The following is a 19429-nucleotide window of genomic DNA, read 5'->3' as shown; positions in this document are numbered from 1 at the left end:
AAGACTTTGCAACCTCTACTCAAAGAACAATTCATGACAGGTATCGTCGTCTCTTTTTTTTCTCCTTTAGATATGATTTTTTGGCTTTTAGACTCGAGTGCATCATTTCATATGACATGATAAATATATACTTTTCAACTGTAGAAGTTCTACTAGTCAAAGAAATGTTTGCACCATCAATGAAACTTCTCTTGATATTAATGGAATTGGAAATTCTGAAAAATATCATAGTTTTAGTATTCCTCAAATAAGTTTTATTCCAAAACTAAATTTAAATTTATTTTCTATTTCTCAAATCATTGATCATGAATGTAGAGTCGTCTTCACTTCTAACCAATGCTTAATATAGGATCTCCAACTCGGAAAGCAGATTGGGGAAGGACATAGAAAATGAGACTTGCACATATGGATCAGTTAAAAATTTCTATCAAGACTTTTTGCCTTAATATTAAAAAAAATGATAAAGTTTTATGGCATCAAAGATTAGGACACCCTAGTATGTATAAATTATCCAATATTCCTAATTTGAAGATCTTTTGTAATGAACAAATCTCTTGTGCTGATTGTATTCTTGAAAAAATGAAATCAATTCCATATTAAAATAGTTTTTTCTCTACTACTAAACCACTTGAATTAATTCATTTTGATGTTTGAGGTCCTGCCCCTGTTACCTCCAAGGGAGGATATAGTTATTAAGTTATTTTTGCGGATGATTACTCTCACTATACTTGAATATATTTTCTCAAACATAAACATAAAGTATTTAAGAATTTAAAAAAAAATCATAGGTTGGTGATAAATCTTTTAAAGTTTAATATATCTATTTTTTGTTCTGACTACATGTCTAATGACTTTCAACAATATCTAAGAGAAAATGAAATATTTCATCAAAGGTTATGTGCTAATACACTATAACAAAATGGTTTGGCTGAAAGAAAGCATCGACATATAATAGAGACCACTAGAACTCTTCTCATAGATAAAAATATTCCCAAATATTTTTGGGTTGAAGTAACTCTCACCTCCGTATATCTTATAAATAGGTTACCTTCTTCAAAAATTCTAAATCTTTCACTATATGAAAAAAAATATAATGTCTTTCCTTATTATCCTAGACTAAGGGTCTTTTGGGTGTAGATGCTTTGTTCTCACCCATAAGAATGATAAATTATCTTCTAAAGCAATTCCATGTATATTTTTAGGATATGGAGAAAGCCAAAATTGATTTAGGTACTATGATACTAAAAATAACAAACTTTATATTTCTAGGAATGCCACATTTCTAGAACAATAAAATGGTTTTGACACTATTTCATCCAAAGATGAAAGTGAATACAAGTTTTTAGAAATCTCTCCACTAAATGATGACATTAATGAGATAACTTGTAACGAATCTCAAGCTTCTGAGCCCGTCGATCATCCAAATGTCATTCAATATTAAAAAAGACAAGATAATTTATAACTAAATGCTTTTGAAAAATATTCAACCATAGAAGAACAAGAAAATACAAGAATTAAGCACTCAGAAAGACCACGTAGAGTTTCAGATAGATTTGTGCCATTTGAATCTTTCGAACCTCACTATAGAACTTGTTTAGCAAAAAATTATTCATACTTTGAACCTTCCACATATAATCAAGCAAAAAACTATCCTAAGTGGCAACATGCAATGAGTGAAGAAATTAGAGCCTTCAAAAAATCTCAAACTTGAGAATTGTTTGATATACCAATCAACAAGAAATCAATAGGATGTAGGTGGGTTTTTAATATCAAAACTAAAAGCGATTGATCCTTAGAGATACATAAAGCTAAGTTAGTTGCTAAAGGATATGCTGAAGAATATGGTATTGACTATGATGAAACATTTGTTCATGTAGCACATATGACTACTGTTAGAATTCTTATAGTTATAACCTCTATTAGGAAGTGGTTAATTTATCAAATGGATGTTAAAAATATATTTTTAAATAGTCATTTAAAAGAAAAAGTATATATGGATCTACCCCTAGATATAATGCTCATAAGGAAAAAGTTTTACGCCTTAGAAAAGCTTTGTAAGGCCTTAAACAAGCTTCAAGAGCTTAGTATGATCATTTTAGTTCTGTTATGCTTAGACTTGGATATACTTCTTGTTATACTGACACTGCTTTGTTTATTAAGAATTCTGTTGTAGGTATTATTATTTTGTTATTCTATTTTAATGATATAATTATTATTGGAGTAGAGCAAGTTAAATTTATTCTTAAGAAATGTTTTGAAATGATTGACCTTGGTTTTCTTAGATTTTTCTTAGGGATTGAGGTTGCATATTCTCCTAGATGGTATCTGTTGTCTCAGTCCAAATTTGCAACAAAAGTCATTGACAGGTCTAAAAGTAATGATGACAAAAGAGTAGACACTCTTGAAGTGATAAATCAAAAGATAAAAATTGATGATGGAGAACCTTTGGAAGATCCTACTCGATATCGGTAGATGATTGGAGCATGAACATACTTGACTATTATTAGACCAGATATAGCACATGAAGTTCATACGGCCAGTCAATTTCAACAACTTCCTACCTCTGTGCACATGAGTGTTGTGATGCGTATTATTAGATATTTGAAATTTTTTGCTTCTAAAGGATTATTTTTATTTTTATCTTCTCCACTTAATTTAATAGCTTATTCTAACTCTGATTGGAGAGGAGACCCAAATGACAGACACTCAACTACTGGTTTTTATGTTTTTTTAGGAGATTTCTTTGTGTCATGAAAATGCAGAAAACATCAAAAAGTATCTCTATCCCCCATATAAACTGAATATTGAGCCATGACAACCACAATGACTGAAATTATATGGTTGAGGCATCTTCTCAAAGACATGAGAGTAATCGTGATAGAGCCTTTAAGACTATGATGTGGTAACAAAAATGCTATCTACTTTGTTGAAAATCATATTTTTCATGAGCGCACTAAACATATTGAGATAAGTTGTCATTATGTTCATGAAGATTTTTTGAAGAAGACTATTTCACTGCCGTATGTGACTTCAGAATATAAGCTTGTAGACTTCATCATAAAAGCCCTGCCTTCTCCAAGATTTTATTTTTTGTTGGACAAACTTTCGGTGATCCCACCGTAAGCTTAATGAGGAGTGTTAAATGTAAACATATATATATATATATATATGTTTGCATATGAATTTCTGTACATTTTTGCATATTAGTAATTCAGGGGTATTTTGGTTTTTTCTCATGTACAACAGAAATAAGTATTTTTTAATTTTTATTTTTAAATTTTTTTAATATAATAATTTCCAGCCTTCATGAGATTTTTGAGAATTAACAAAGAGTTGTTGGACCCTACCAACGACTAAATTTCTAGCCATTGGGTAGGTCCCAACAGCTCTCTATGAGCTCTCTCGGGTCTACCCCTTCTCATTGTGTATAACTTTTCTAAGGGATTATTCTTCAATATTATTTTTATGTGTGTTCTCAACCTTTAGTGGCTTATTCTTATGTTTTCATGTGTTGACCCATAATTGCCCATAAGTGGCACACAAAAGCATATACTCCAGTTCGTGACAACATAGGCCCCAAGTATTCGGTTGGCATGCTCAACTCACAAAAATATATTACTTCAACCATATGGGACTTCTTCTGAAATACTGCTACCCTGCAAACTTCCTTTACAGCATGCATAACCTATCCTATCAAAACTCCATACTGGTTGGGTTGCTGGGCATTTTTAGAGTCCTCTGGTTGATCCTTATGAGAAAGAATGTAAGCTTCTATTAGAAATGCCAAACCCCACATAGGTTCATCACATAATGGTCCAACTGTTGTGGCCCATTGAAACCCTGAAATGACAATACTGGCAAGGCTCTCTGCATCCATATGCAAATACTGAGTTTCATGATCATAAACCTCAACTAATTCACTCTCTTTTTGTATCAAAAGCATATATAAAACCCAATCTTTCAGATACGTGAGGCAAAGCTCGGATAAGAACGTGTTCATCCAGAGGCTTGTTTTCATTGAATCATCTTCATGTATGATATCAGGAACAAGGCATACATTCGGTCTGACCTGTCGAGGACCAAGAGCCCAAATCCTTTGAAGGAATTGAAACCATAAAGTTTTGTACTTCTCATGCCAGTCTTTATCAATCTCTTTACTGCCAGATTCAATCTTGATTTCGATAGATTTAACCATCCGGTCTCTAATTGTATCAATTGAATCCTCAGAAGAAACCTCACCTTGTTCGCTATTATCACCACCTTTCTTTTTAGAAATTCCATTTATCTAATCTAATTTCCCTTGTAAAATGCTAGCAAACATACTAACATTTTCATCAAGAACCTTTGTGAGCTTAGCCGAAAAAATCATAACCTGCACTCAAACAATGCATCTTCCATTTGGTGTCATCTTCTCAACATAATCTACACTATTTATCAACATCTTCAAGGTCTCGAGTGGATCAGATCCATCGCCCTCTGTATGACACAAGGAGAAGGCGTTCTTTCATATCCTTTATGCACCTCTCCAGCAGCTGCAAACACTTGTTCACCTCTCATGAAGAAACAATAATATCTATAAAGGGATTTGCCCTATTCAGTAGCCTCAAACCTTTCATAAATGCACCCATGTCTGCAGAGTCAAAAGGTTTAATAGCCACTCTCAGAGTAGGAGAGATCTGATACACCATGCTTGAGAAAGGCCAACAATTATGTGTCGATGAAAGCATTGCACTTTTCAAAATGAACTGCCCAAGACCCGAGATTGCAACCACATTACCAGCTGCAATAGAGGCAACAAGTTTCAATCCTTGCCCCATCATCAAATACAAAGATCGTAACTCCGCAACTTGCACATACTTCTACCTTATTTCACCCTTCAATGGATCATACAATGTTGAAAGCATAAAAACTTTCTGGCCTGTTGTAAAAACACCAGTGAAAACCCTCACAAAATCAAGGAAGCACTTCTGATTACTTGCATTTGATTCACCAAGCCCACCAAACTCTTCCATCAAATTGCTCAATACTTCTTCATTCGGACCTCTTCGGGATATCATTTTAAGTAGAACAATCATCTTTGATATAAAAACTACACAAGGAGCATCTAAGCTCGAATCACAACTCTCCACACACCTCCTAGCTTGGTCGATCTCACCAATTAGATCAACACTACATCCCATGTAAGAAACCTCCCTCTTGGGAAGCAAGAGGGAGATCCTTATCGATTGTACAACAATGGGATATGGCATACAATTCACAACCATCTCCAATATAGCATTTGATAAAGGAAGCCAGCGGCTCATGATGGCTTGAAGTACTGCCTTCTAGTCCTTATTCTGAAACTCCTGAGCAGAAACCAATAGATTAAAAGATTTGATCACCTTCTCCAACATCCTCTTGTCTCCCTCAGCTGCCTGGTACACTTGCCAAAGTGGCTCACACACAAACTACACAAACTACACAAACATGAGCTTTGCATTCTGATTCCCAACAAACCCCTTCTTCCCCACAATCTTCTTCTTCTTGGGGATGAAGTACCGAGCACTCCACAAAGCCTTTCTCAATGTTGCCAAGCTCACTCCAAGCTTGGAAGCATAGAATTCCACAAGGTGACTGATGCTAAAGCCCCAACCGTCCAAAGCACAGACAAAGACTACATTTTCCCTTTTGAAGCTAGAAGGTGTCTTCTTCATCATTCTCCACCAACTACTATCCATCACCAACCATCTCAACTAGTCCGGCGAGTATCGAGTCCACATTTAATAAGTACTTCTCTGATTTATGCGTGCTCATTATCCCATTCACCTCAGTTACAATCCTTTGAAACCTAGTGTAAGCTTCCATATGACTCAATTTAAGCTCACAAATCAACCCGATCGATCTTGTTCAAAAACAAACATGAGGTCAGCTTCTCCATCCACGCCTGCCTCAATACAACATGTGTCTGGATACAAACGCTCTCTATAGAATCAACCATAATCAGGGTACCATCGCTCAACCTACATGCAATGGATACTTCACTGCAAAAATCCAAATGGCTAGGCAAATCGATGAGGTTGATCAGGTGATTCTTGTAATTCAGGACAATCGAAAAACTCTTCATTGTGATCGCCCCCTTCTACTCTTCGTTGAGGCAATCCAGAAGCCGAAGATTGTCGGTCTGTTTGGGGTGGAGAAACCCACCACCGTAGTGGGTGATCAAGTGGTCGACGAGCATGGTTTTTCCATAATCCACATGGGCAAGGATGCATATGTTTTGGATGTCCCTTTGGTCCTGATAGTCTATATTCTGACACCCCAAAATCTCAATTCACTACTAGAATAACACTCAAACCACTACGCCCAACTCTCAATCTTCACAACCATAATTCAACAACGGGACTTCATTTAGGGTTCCTAGTTAGACTTAAGGTTTATTCCCAACACCCAAAAAACTATTTTTCTACAAAAATGAATTGAGATGTTCTCCAACTCCTCTAGGGTTTAAGGGTAAGGATTTTTTTAAAATGAATATTAATCTAGATTTAGGGCTAGGACCCATATTCTAAAGATTGAACATAATTTAGGGTTTAACCTCCAATTGGTATTTTGGGAGTTTTTAGGATGATGGCAAGTGAAATCGAAGATCCAAAAAGATCCTTTGATGATTTTGTATGCTCTAGACATTGTTTTCAATTCAAATGAATCAAAATTAAAGGATTAAGGATTGAAGTAGAAGGTAAGGTTGGAATTAGGGATTGAGGATTCTATTAGGGTTAGGGTTCCTAGAGAAGAGTATTGTCGTTTGGACTCTTTTCTGTGAAGGATTAGAGGGAAGGAAGGGGTGTTGGAGTTCTGACCATAGAGCGAGAACACGTCCATGCATGGGAAAGCAAGAGAGAGAGAGAGAGAGTCAGGTTATCTCGGCTAATCTTTTCACAGCTAAATTGAATTGAAATGCAAAGATCATTCTAGGGTTAGGGTTTGAGACCTTTTGTGAATCTGTGATAGCTAATATGTTCTTTCTCTGGAGATCAAAATAGCAGTGCATCACCCACTTGTGTGAATCTTCTTCTTAGTATGGGTCTATATGGTTAGGGTCCTGACCCGATATGACCATGGGTGCCAATTTGGTGGGGGTCAGAAAATGGGTCTGATATGGTTCACTCTGGGGTTACTCCAGATCCACTTTCATGTAATATGAGCCATATATGGATTATGGGTATGACACATGTTGGATGGGTTCACATTGGATCCATTTTAGTTTATTTTATTTATTGTTTTGGATAAGCACGTACGAGTTAAGCAAACCCAAACCAGAGTACAAAAGATTAGATCAATACCAACTGGGGCTTTGCTTGTTTGGTAGGAGATGTTAGTGCACATTAACTTGTGTTGGGACATTGCAAGTTTAAATCCCAATGGTATAATGTATAATTGTTGGGGATCTGCCTAACCCCATATTGCCTATAAAAAAAGAGATGAGATCAATACAATAAATTCAAATTTCTGAAGGAAAGCCGGATATGGATTATAGGCATGACACATGTTGGGTGGGTTCCAACATTTGTTTCCATTCATCGAGCGAGGGAGGATCCAATGATAGGACCGAGTACTTAGCAAGGTACTCGATCTTTTCAAAAGAGAGAAAAGGTGTAGGATGTGGCAATTAGTGATTGGCCAAATACTTGAGTTGATCAGTGAATCTTCCCCCCACCTCTAAGGTTGTGCACACACGCCTCCCCCTAGTGAAATATATGCTATGCTCCTAGTATGAAACTCTCTAGTTGAAACTCATAGGAAGTGGTTGTTGTGACCAAATCAAACCCCTGAGATATGTTTAGCATGATCAAAATAGTAAGAATTGACCATTGAATCATATTTTTAATGTATGATTATGATTTTTTGGAGAGTTGAAAATTTGGTATATCATAGGCTTTTGATTTTTAAATCCTCCAAAAATCTGATGTACATGTCGAAAAAACATGACCATCTAGAGCGACAAATGTACAAAAAAAATTAAGAAATTAAAATTGAACTCTAAATTTAGCCAGATTATCATATAATTTCTAGAAGCACATAGATAACCTACAACATATGTAGATCCATATCCCTAAAAGTCACCCCACGGCTTGGATGGGTTGCCTATAATTCTATAGGCTTTGATCGTAGGTCTGGTGATTGGATACTAGGATGGGAGATAAAGAAACATTTTGTTTACCTAAGTTGCAATCATGTTGTGACTATTCGGGCTGGGAAACAAGCTGAGCTACTTTGGATAGGCTCATAAAGAGTTTGTTCAAACTCGTAAAATAGGCTCAGTAAGCTGAATATGAATAATAGGTACTTGGTTTTACTCGGCTTGGCTTGTATAAGATCATTATGTAGTAAGAAATATATTTTAGATATATTTTATATAAAGTTTTTTGTAATCCTATTTCTTCCAACCAAAAAATTACGTATTTTTTTTATAAACAAACCAGTTCCAACTCGGCTCATTTAACTTAGGCTGATTATGAGCTCAAACTCGGCTTGGCTTGCCATAAGATTGAGTCAAGCTTGAACACTTCAAGCTCCTCTCTTAAAACTCATTTACCAGCCCTATTGATGGTCCAAGTAAGATTTACCTAATTGTGACCTTAAAGAGCCCACCAGTGAAAGGCACTTGTACACCTTGAGAAAGGTGAACCTGGGACGAAAGGGTCAGCACCTTCTCTCCAAGCCCGCTACCACTCAGGCAACCCAAGCGGGTATATATCTCTATCATTGTTGTGCCAATATATTTGCAAATATTTATTGGGAACTTGTGGATTTCTTGCTGCCACAAAGAGCATTAAAATCCATGATATGAATCAGTCCAATTCGAGGGCGGATCGGGTGCAATCTCATTGCATACTTTGAGTGTGCCACTACACTTATACCCTAGAGATGGAGGGAGGTCAGGTGCAGTAGCACACTCAAAGCATGCAATGTGATTGCATTGCAGTTGATTCACCATCGTACAATTCTTGGTATTTAGAAAGCTTTCAAAATCGAAACATGCATAAGTCCCACAAAAGAACGTGGACAAATTCTTTAGTCATGAAAAGGGTCGTCCATCCTCAGGCTGAATGGCGTAAAGGGCTTGCTCATTCTACTGCAACTACGTAGAACCGTTTATCTAAGCTGTCAACCACACCACAAGGCGATGTTGGCCCCACCTATGAAGGCCCGATAAGAACTACATGAACCAAACCCACACCATACCAGGTAAAACCATATTTTTTTTATCATTTTTTACATTAAGAAATTACGGGTCTTAATCGAAACTAGGGTTGGGTCTGGGTTTGGTCTAAATTTTTACAAACTATACCCGGATCAATGTATTAATCAAACCTTCAGGTTCGGATCCAAGTCTTAATCAGGTCTTCTTATTTATTACCATACCTGGACCCTATAGGGTTTGGTTCGGGTCGAGTCTGGGTAAACCAGGCCCATTGACACCCATTGAAGGAGGTATATATATATATATATATATATATATATATATATATATATATATATATATATATAGTGAGAATGAATGCTTGTTGAAATTCAATGAAAGTTCTTTGTGCAGAGGGAACATAAATCTGACCTAGTCCAAATACAATTATTTAGGTTCGTTAAAACAAATAGAATCTGATTGGTAATCGAATTAGGATTTAGTATACAGATTTTTTCCTGAATGAGTGATGGATAATCCTACCCAATTACTTAAAAGATACATCTGATTACATAACTACACCCGGGTCTCATATTGCTTTTTTCTCACATGATTCTGAATTCAAACCCGAATTCGAAAGCTAGATTCGATTACATCAAGTGTAGTAATGCCTAGATCTAAACTTAGTCTCACCCATTTTGATTCCTACATAGAATCCATTTAGAAAATCGTAGTGACTATAACAATGGTTTTGCATCTAGTTTATTGCAATAAGGACCCAGACTTGGCATACCACTTGGGCATTGATTAAATCGTTTAAGTCCCTTAATTTCATGCAGCAAAATATGGAATGGATTTCGTCTTTTATAGGCTTAAACCAGGTTTTCTAGTCTATATCTTATATGTTGGATCCAGATAATTGGATCCAATGTGGCTATAGGGTTTCACACTAGAATCCAAAGGGCCGCACAATGGTGGGCTAGTAACTCACATAACGTGTGAGTTAAAATCTCATAATAACATATTGAATATCGTATTGAATGAGATTAAAATCTTCATTCAAGGTTGGGGAAATGGCTACTCAAGAAAGAATTATAAATCTCCATCCCATACGCATTGCAGGCTAAGACCGAGATGGACCTCCCCTGAAGCATGTCATTTACCAAAAATCTTAATTCTAGGAATGGCAGTGGGGCGGGGCGGGGGACAAGGTCTCCACCCCCACCCCATCTCAGAAAATTAACCTTCATCCCCGGTCCATCCCCGTGGCGGGGGAGACTTTAAACCTCCACCCCTGCCCTGCCCCTCCACCACCACCACCACATCCCCGCCCCGTCCCCGCCCAATCCCCGCCCCTGCCACATCCCCGCCCCGTCCCTGCCCAATCCCCGCCCCTGCCACATCCACACCCCATCCCCGCCTGGTTGGATTAGCAAAGGAAAGGGGAAATGCTCAGAGAGAGAGTCATCCCCCGGGCGATGGCTCTGTTCCCGATAGAGCCTGGACACTCGCGCGGCTCGTAGTAGAAACCAGAAGTAGGGGTGAACCCTTGCTGGCTGGCATTGGAAAAAGGGGTAATGGTGGCTCTTAGCACCCCCAGCAACCCAAAAATGAGGGTTGCAGAGAAGAGGAGGGAGAGAGGAAGAAGGTTATCTGGCGATAGTCGAGGTTCCCGACGTAAGTGACAACAACATCAGGCTCGCAGCAACAGTTGGCTTTCGACGGTGGTGCGATGATGGAGGAGGTTGTGGTGGTCAGTGACAGTGGCTTTCGATGGTGGCACAACAATTGGCTTTCGACTGGTCACGGCGGTGGCGCAGCTCTGACCGATCTGCAAATGGGGAAGGATCCGAAGGAAGGAGGAGCTTACGCAGGGAGGTAGAAAGGGAAAAAAATCGAGCTGTGTGAGAGGAGATGTGAACAAAAATGGGGAAAGGGGGTTTGCGTTAGGGTTTATTGGGGAGAGGGAAGGGCGGGGATGGGGCGGGGCGGTGGAAAGTGTCAGTCCATCCCCGCCTCCATCCCCGCACGGGGATGAATTTTAACCCAGTGTTGTGAGAGGCGTACGCCTCAGAGGCGAGGTGCACACTCAAGGTACTGAGGCGCACACTCAGTACCTGAAGCGTACTGGAATGTACGATGCCTCCTCCGACGGCCTCATGGTACAGATCGTCGTCCTCCAATGCATAATTTGGTACACTCTCCTCATCTTCCTCTTTGAGTACCGTGGCGCACGACTTCTCATCGGCGAGCAGTTCTCGAAAAACGTTGTGAGCATCATCTCATTCAAGGTCGATTCTGATGTTGCCTCCCTGTCCGGCCCCGATCAGTTAATGGCAGACGCAGAGATCAGTGATGAATCTGATGATGGACTCGAGTTCGGTCTTGATGCAAACGGATCCGGACCTCAGATGTCCCTTTGTGTGAAAACCAATGTTTCCCACGGTGGCTGCAACAAAACGCAGAGAGCGTTTTCCATGATTTGCGATCCAGGTGCGGCTCTTTTGCACTTTGTTCTTTTACCAATTCAATCTATTCTCTCAGTAAATAAGGTCAAAGTGGTTCAAAGAGATGTGATGCATGGTAGTTGTTGGTCTATTAGGTTGGAGCCCACTTCCCTCCCACCGGCTGCTTTTTGTTGCAGCCACCGTGGGAAACATTGGTTTTCCCTGTTTCATGCGAGCATCTTTATTTTAATTTCTTATGATTTTGTACTAAAATAATTAAAAGCAAATTAGTAGTTTTTATTTATTTTATTATTTTGATCATGAAGCTTACGCTTCAACGCCTCGAGGCTTACGCCTCGCTTCATAACATGCTCAATGCCTCACTTCGCCTCATCGCATTTAACAACCTTGTTTTAACCTTCATCCCCGCCTCCATCCCTGTTTCATGCCCTCCATCCCCGGTCCAAACGGGGCGAGGCAGAGCGGGGGCCCACTTTCCCCCGGTCCACTGCCATCCCTACTTAATTCTCTTCTCCTTTGTCGACTTGCAGCTCACTTTCACTGGGCACACAAAGGTTTTGAATTCTAACAATGGTATCAGAGTTTGATTTCTCGAGTGTGTGCGGTGGTGCTTAATGTTTGTAAGTTCTCCTTGTCGAAAAACCCAAGAATTGTTGGGCTCAACCGATGATGTTGTCTGCAAGAATCGACAGCAGATGCGAGAGATGCGCAGAGGGGAGCCCGAAGTTAAAAGGGCATGTCCGTTGGACAGTCGTGCCTGACGATTTTTGCTGCGGATGTGAGTCAACAAAAAAGAAAAAAAAATGAGAAAAGGGTCGACCATGGGTTTTTTTGAGTGGTGGTGATCTCCCCCACCTACTCCTTTCATTTTTGGCACCACTGACATCGGATAGGCACATGTCGACATCATACCACACAGTGTACAACTCCTGCTTCTGTCAGGTTCATCGATGATCGGTACATGATGATCATACCCAAAGGCAAAATAAGAAGGGAGAAGGGTGAAAAGAGGAGAGGGTTGTGTATGTTCGCCCCCGATGATTCACTGAATCCCACGTCCATGTTCGGGGGATCGAATGAGCGCCACGTATTCATGCACATGGGGCTCGTATTCCCGTGTATGTTGACATAACTTTGCATCGGACTCTGGTGCTGTTGCAAAGACTTAATCACCCTTACTTGCTTTTCTTGCCCTGAAATGACGGTTCGAGGAAATGACAAAAATATCCTCCATTCAAAAGTTGTGAAACGACGGGTGGGGAAAAGGACAAAAAAGTCCTCCTTCCAGAAAGTTTGATGTTAACCATTTAAAGTGGAGACGTTCGCCTGCGCCATCTGCTCTAACAGTGCTCCCATTATCAACGCAAACTTTGCCTTCGTCTCCAGTCGAGCTTTCCGCCTTGTTTTTTATCCTGTTGTACAACACATTGTCGCCTTCTCGTGCCTGCCTTGTGTTACAAAACATTCCATTGTCTTCTCTTCATTTCTGCTGTCGTTAGGCATCATGGAAGAAAGCAATGATTCACAAACATTCCAACCAGTTCCATTAAGGCACCGTGAGTAGCTTTTCATCTCATCATGCTATCGATGAAAAAGGCATGTCGTCTTGTGTGCCATTAAGGCATTGTTTGGTTATTGCAGGTAGATCTTGTTATTACGAAGGTTGGAAACTTATCGATATTTGTAAGACGCTGGGACCTGTTGACAAGAATGCTTGTTTGCAGATGCTAGGAAGGGCCTCTACCCCATCAGGTATCCTACAGTCACTCATCATATGCATTGTATCTCAAACCGCTGTATTAGTAACAGACTCTCGTTTTTGTGAGATACATTTTTGTTAGTTAATATCGATTTGTTTGCTATTATGTTCAAGTTCTTCCTTATCAATTTGTAATTTATTGTGCGATATATTTATCGACCTTTTAGATAGTATGTTTTTGTATCGTCGAGTTATAAGTTATAAATACTGAACTGCCGTATCGATTTTCAATATCTGACAAATCACTATACATATCGTTTTGTAAGATATTATATGTTTTGTAATATGTATTTGTAAGATATTTGTACACAGACTTTGAAAACGTTTGGGTGCAGAAACACATCTTGACACGCATGGCGGGGCGATTTTCGCATGCATATCGTTGCTCTCTCAGCGACTTCTATTGAACTCGCTTTAGAGCCTCGTGGATATTATGAGAGTGTTATCGTCAACACACATGTACGACATGTTTATTTTATTGGCATGGTAAGTGACACGTCGATGCTCAGCATAAGCAAACATCAAACCGCACTTGCTTTGATACTTTCATTCATTAAATCGTTGCTTTGACTTGCGTAACCCTAGTGGTATCCGTTCTTATATGCATCCTGATTAAATCGTAGTAAACCTATGCCGCTTGCTAACGGAAATTGATATATTGCTTACAAAACATTCCACTGTCTTCTTTTATTTGTCGTTGTTGTTAGACATTAAGGAAGAAAGCAATGATGCACAAACATTCCAACCAGTTCCATCAAGGCGGCGTGAGTAGCTTCCCAGCATCATGCTATCGATGAAGAAGGCATGTCGTCTTGTGTGTCATTAAGGCTTTGTTTGGTTATTGCAGGTAGATCTTGTTCTTACGAAGGTTGGAAACTTATCGATATTTGTAAGACGCTGGGACCTGTTGACAGGAATGCTTGTTTGCAGATGCTAGGAAGGGCCTCTACCCCATCAGGTATCCTACATTCACTCATCATATGCATTGTATCTCAAACCGCTGTATTAGTAACAAACTCTCGTTTTTGTGAGATAATATCGACTTGTTTGCCATGTTACTGCAAACACAAATTGATATATTGCTTAAAACATTATTGAGCTTATCATCAGGTTGTAATAAAGACGATGTAGCTCAATCAATAAAAAGATCTGGAGAATTGAATATCTATACTTATGACCCAACTGAAGAATTGAACATCTGCACTGACGATGCACATGAAAAGAAGGGTGCAGGCATTAGACCCACTATTGACTTGAATGTTCCAGTGGAAGAAATGCAATTCAATGATGAGGTAGACTACCATGACAGCGCACATAATAAAAGTGTATGCACCGGGAATGTACACGGAAGTACACCTGACTTCAATGTTCCAGGAGAAGAAATGCAATTCAATAATGATCCTGATTTTGATGTCAGTACACTTAATAAAACCGTAGGAACTGGGAATGTACATGGAATTGCACTTGACTATGTTCCTGTAGAAGGAATGCATTTTAATAACGAAGAAGATGCATATAAATTTTACAATGATTATGCCTTAAAAGTTGGCTTCAGTGTGAGAAGGTTTTCTTGGTCAAAAAATGCACAGGATGTCTTGGTTAGAAAGACATATGTCTGTTCCAAGCAAGGTTGGAAGAAATCAATGGGCAATCCAACTAGGAGCACGCCAGAATCAAGATGTGGATGTCAGGCGAGATTGGTTTTGAGAAGACATCCGAATGGGAAATTTGTCGTGCGTACTTTAATCAGTGATCATAATCATGATTTATCTGCATCATTTATGACTCCTATGCTAAGGTCACATCGTAAAGTAACTGTAGCTCATGCTACAATGGCTGAAATAGCCGATAGCGCCGGCATTGCACCAAGGAAGACATACAATTTGTTTACCCGCATTGATGGTGGTCGCCAAAATGTGCCATTCACACCTTTGGATCTTAGAAACCACTTGAGCAGGAAGAGGACAGATAACATGAAAAACGGAGAAATATGTTGTTTGGTTCGTTACTTACAGAATAAATCAAGTAATGAACATGGTTCTTTAGTGCAATGCAAGTGGACGCAGATGGATATGCCGTGAATATGTTTTGGTCAGATTCAAGGTCTAGATTAGATTATGAATGCTTCAATGATGTGCTTGTGTTTGATACTACAGTAAAGATTAACACTGAACAGTGGCCATTTGCGCAGTTTGTGGGAGTGAACCATCACGCACAGAGTTGTATATTAGGCGGTGCTTTTGTGTATGACCAGACCAAGGAAACCTTTGAGTGGTTGTTCAGAGTATTTACACAGGCAATGAACAGGAAGCATCCTGAAACTGTACTTACAGATGGTGATCACGCAATTGCGGCTGCAGTGCTTCATGTGTGGCCAGATGCACATCATCGCCTGTGTTTATGGCATATCTTTCAAAATGCAGCAAAGAACATAGGACACATATTTAATCAGAATACAGGGTTCGACAAACATTTTACAAGGTGTGTACTTCATAGCGTAGACGAGGTCACCTTTAAGTCAGATTGGGACAAAATGATTAAGACATACGACCTTGCTGACTGTCTGTGGTTACAAAATTTATATGCAGAAAAAGAGAAGTGGGCATTGGCATATGGAAGACAATACTTTTGTGCAGGTATGATAAGCACACAAAGAGCCGAATCTATGCATGCCACGCTGAAGAAAACCCTGTATTCATGTTTAACAATGTTTCGTTTCATGGAACAATATGAATTATTTGTAGACGGTCTAAGACAGAATGAGCTTGAACAAGACGTGAAATGCTTCAATACACGACCTCTAACTTTTGGCATGAAAATATTGATGCGACCTGCAGCTCTGTATACACTAATTGTATTTGAATGGATCAAGAAAGAGGTGTTGCATGTCATGAATTGCAAAATAGAAGAACTGGTGCAAACCGAGAATATGCACAAATACCATATTTTTTGTCAGGGCGAAAAGCATCAGGAAAGGCAAGAAGCGCATGTCACGTACAATGTCGACAACGGAAGGGTAGAATGTTCGTGCAAAATGTATGAATTCAAAGGTATCCTATGCTGTCATGCATTAAAGGCACTCAATCAAGAGAAGATACAAGAAATATTTGAGTCTTACGTAATGCAAAGATGGACGAGACGCACGAAGATTGAAATGCTCGTTATGGACAATGCGAGTAAATCTGGTGTTGACGAGAAGTGCCACATAGCCTCCCGTTACCAACAACTGTGTAGGTCATTCATGCATGTTGCTGATTTGGCATCGAGAAGCGAAGAAGGCTATGCATGTGTGAGAAAAGCTGCAACGGAGTTACTTGAAAACGTGGAGTTAATTCACATTAAGTCTGTTGCAGCGAATGAATACCAGCCGAAGATAATGGGATCGAACAACGTAGGTCAAAATCATGTCTCGCTTGACACTCCCGAGAAGTTGCGCCGAAGCGTAAACATTATCTTAAACAAGTCAGTAGTGAACGTTGTTGATTATGATGGACATATTCATGAAGCGCAGGGTATCAAAAGAAAACCTGCCTCTGATTGCAGTCGTCGGAGGGCAAAGGGTGCACTAGAATTGGTTGGCAAGAAAATGACTAAGAAACAACAAACCTGTAATAAAAAACAACAAAGCCCTTCGAATGAACAGGTATGTAAAACATTATATTGCTTCCCATTGCGTGAAGCTTGTCAAATAGCTAACTCGTGTAATGTCCATCATGCAGCAATACCCTGCAGAAGTACCGGCAAACGTTCAAACCTACATTCCTCCCGACCAGATTTCCGGCAACGATCGCTACAGTTTTACAAGGCTTTTGGTATGTAATCGATGTTGCGAGGAGGTACGCATTTCTTGTGAAACATAATTCAGTGTCTAATATTTTCTCTTTCATGACAGACTATGATGCAGTCGACAGATAGGTTTGGGACACAGGAATCTCGTGTGGGCTATTAACTTAGTTGTCATGCCTCTTTGCATGACCCGATCTCCACAATGCCGGATTTTTTGAGAGTTTATAGTCGTTTGTCATTGACGACTTACGGTTCGTGGTTGAATTTGTTCAAATCGATAGATAGCGGGTTTTTGCTTCTGCAGGAAGGCGGATAATGACATCACTGTATGGCGATTTGTGGTTATCGTTGAATAGCGATATGTGGCATCGCAGCGTAGAACGTTGTTGATTATTATTGGACTGTCAATCTTAGCGTGATGCGAAGGATTGTTCAAGTGTGCTGCGATGTGTGACATCACAGCGTAGGACTGTCAATCACTATGCTGCGATGCCACAGATCGCTATTCAACGATAACCACAAATTGCCATACACCTCCAGTCAACTTCTTCTCCAGCAAATCTTTCGCGTTCCCGACACCTCCACTTGCCTTTTGAAATCATTATTGTTATCTTGTGAAAAGTTGTATCCATATATTATAAATAAAAGGCTACTCAATGTGTATTTTCCAACGGATACCCATAAATGTTTGAGTTGTCGTACAGTATTCATTGATCATGTTGGTTGAGCAATACATCTTTTAGGTCATAAATAGTCGCACAAGCACTGGAAGGTGTGTTTGTCTTCTACTTCGTGAACCAGCAACAACCAAACCGACGGTTCCTTCATAAACCTGGAGATCCGCCCTCGAACATAGAAAATTATAGTCGGTGAGGCAGACGAAGACAGCTACACGACCAACAATGGTGAATCATGGGTATATTGTCTACACATAGTCTACATGTTCAGCAAAATCCGTCTCTTTCATGCGTTTTTTGCGATTTGTTTTTGTGTACTATATAATGTAATTTAAATATCGGTCGTTGCAATGTCCACATTCATTTCAGTCGAACATCCACCGCCGAAGTTGGGCAAAAACTTAGTCAATCACTCCTGAAGGACATCAATCGAATGCGCAGTGAATTCGCACAATGCAACATGATCAGTAATTTTGTTAGTATGAAACTAGTAGTAGTTGTCTATAAACGTAAGCCATGTGTATGTATGATCAATACAACACCGTATTTGCTGCAAACAGACTATATCCGATTTCATAAATTATATTAAAAGCAACGCACCAAGCCAGACTGTGAGCGTCGTCAGCCCATATTTCATGGTATATCGGTTGTATTTTATGTTGCTTTTCATTATTGATTTAGTCCAATTGATTCGTATGTTAACGTTGGTGTTAGCAATGTTTCTTTCGGTTTGCAGACTATATTACGCCGTTTGCCATACTCCAGTGGATTTCAAGACGACAAACCTTATTGGGTTAACGGTAATCACTGCAGAGACCTTATGACAAGTGAAAAGGTAAGCAAACAAACCTACAGTGCAATATTACAGCGTGACAGTGGTAACAACATTTTTTCGATCTATTTGCAGATACTGATTCCTACACTCTGGCAGTCTGAAAAGCATTGGGTCTTATACGTGATGGATTTACGCGAAAAACAAGTATGGTGTTATAATTTGTTGGAAGTTGACAGTGGTTTACGGCTAGACATTTCTCATCTCGTAAGATTCCATCTATATGAGTATCGTGTAGTGTACTGGGATCATGAATTTACTTTCGGTCGCATTATTCTCAGATCGGTTTCCTCATAGCCATTTTGGGAGTCGATGTCAGCGAGTGGATCTATCGCACGGCATACCATGCTCCTTTACAAGATAATGGCGTTGATTGCGGCGTATTTGTAATGAAGTACATTGAAGCGATATACAATGGTGCAGAACCCTGTTTCGACGTTGTATGCCATTCCTTGGCCTCTGTTATTGGCAATTAAGGGCATGTCTATTGCTTCTAGTTTACAATCTGTTTTTGCAGGTTGATATACCCGGATTCCGCGAAGAACTCTGCAAAAAGTTGACGTCCTTTCTAATTTCGGCGGAGAAACTGACGGAGGCGAGGATCTAAAAGGCTTGTAATTGATAAAAGATGTGCGCTCAACCCGCGTGATTGACAGTCGTAGGGTGAGACTGCGATGTGTGCAATGAACAAAGACTTCTAATGTTCGAAATGATAATATTCAACATCGCTATGAAATGTTGTAT

At 39.5% G+C, this 19429-nt stretch overlaps 1 pseudogene; it reads right to left on the bottom strand.

Moving 5' to 3' along the window:
* Positions 1 to 3496: 3496 nt before the first annotated feature.
* On the bottom strand, positions 3497 to 8977 carry LOC149831757 (uncharacterized; annotated as a pseudogene).
* Between the last annotated feature and the right edge of the window lie 10452 nt (positions 8978 to 19429).

Source organism: Nuphar pumila, chromosome 7 (genome assembly GCF_984573655.1).
Source record: "Nuphar pumila chromosome 7, dmNupPumi1.hap1.1, whole genome shotgun sequence".
In the NCBI taxonomy this organism is placed as follows: Eukaryota; Viridiplantae; Streptophyta; class Magnoliopsida; order Nymphaeales; family Nymphaeaceae; genus Nuphar; species Nuphar pumila.
This window is presented reverse-complemented; position numbering and strand designations above follow the sequence as displayed.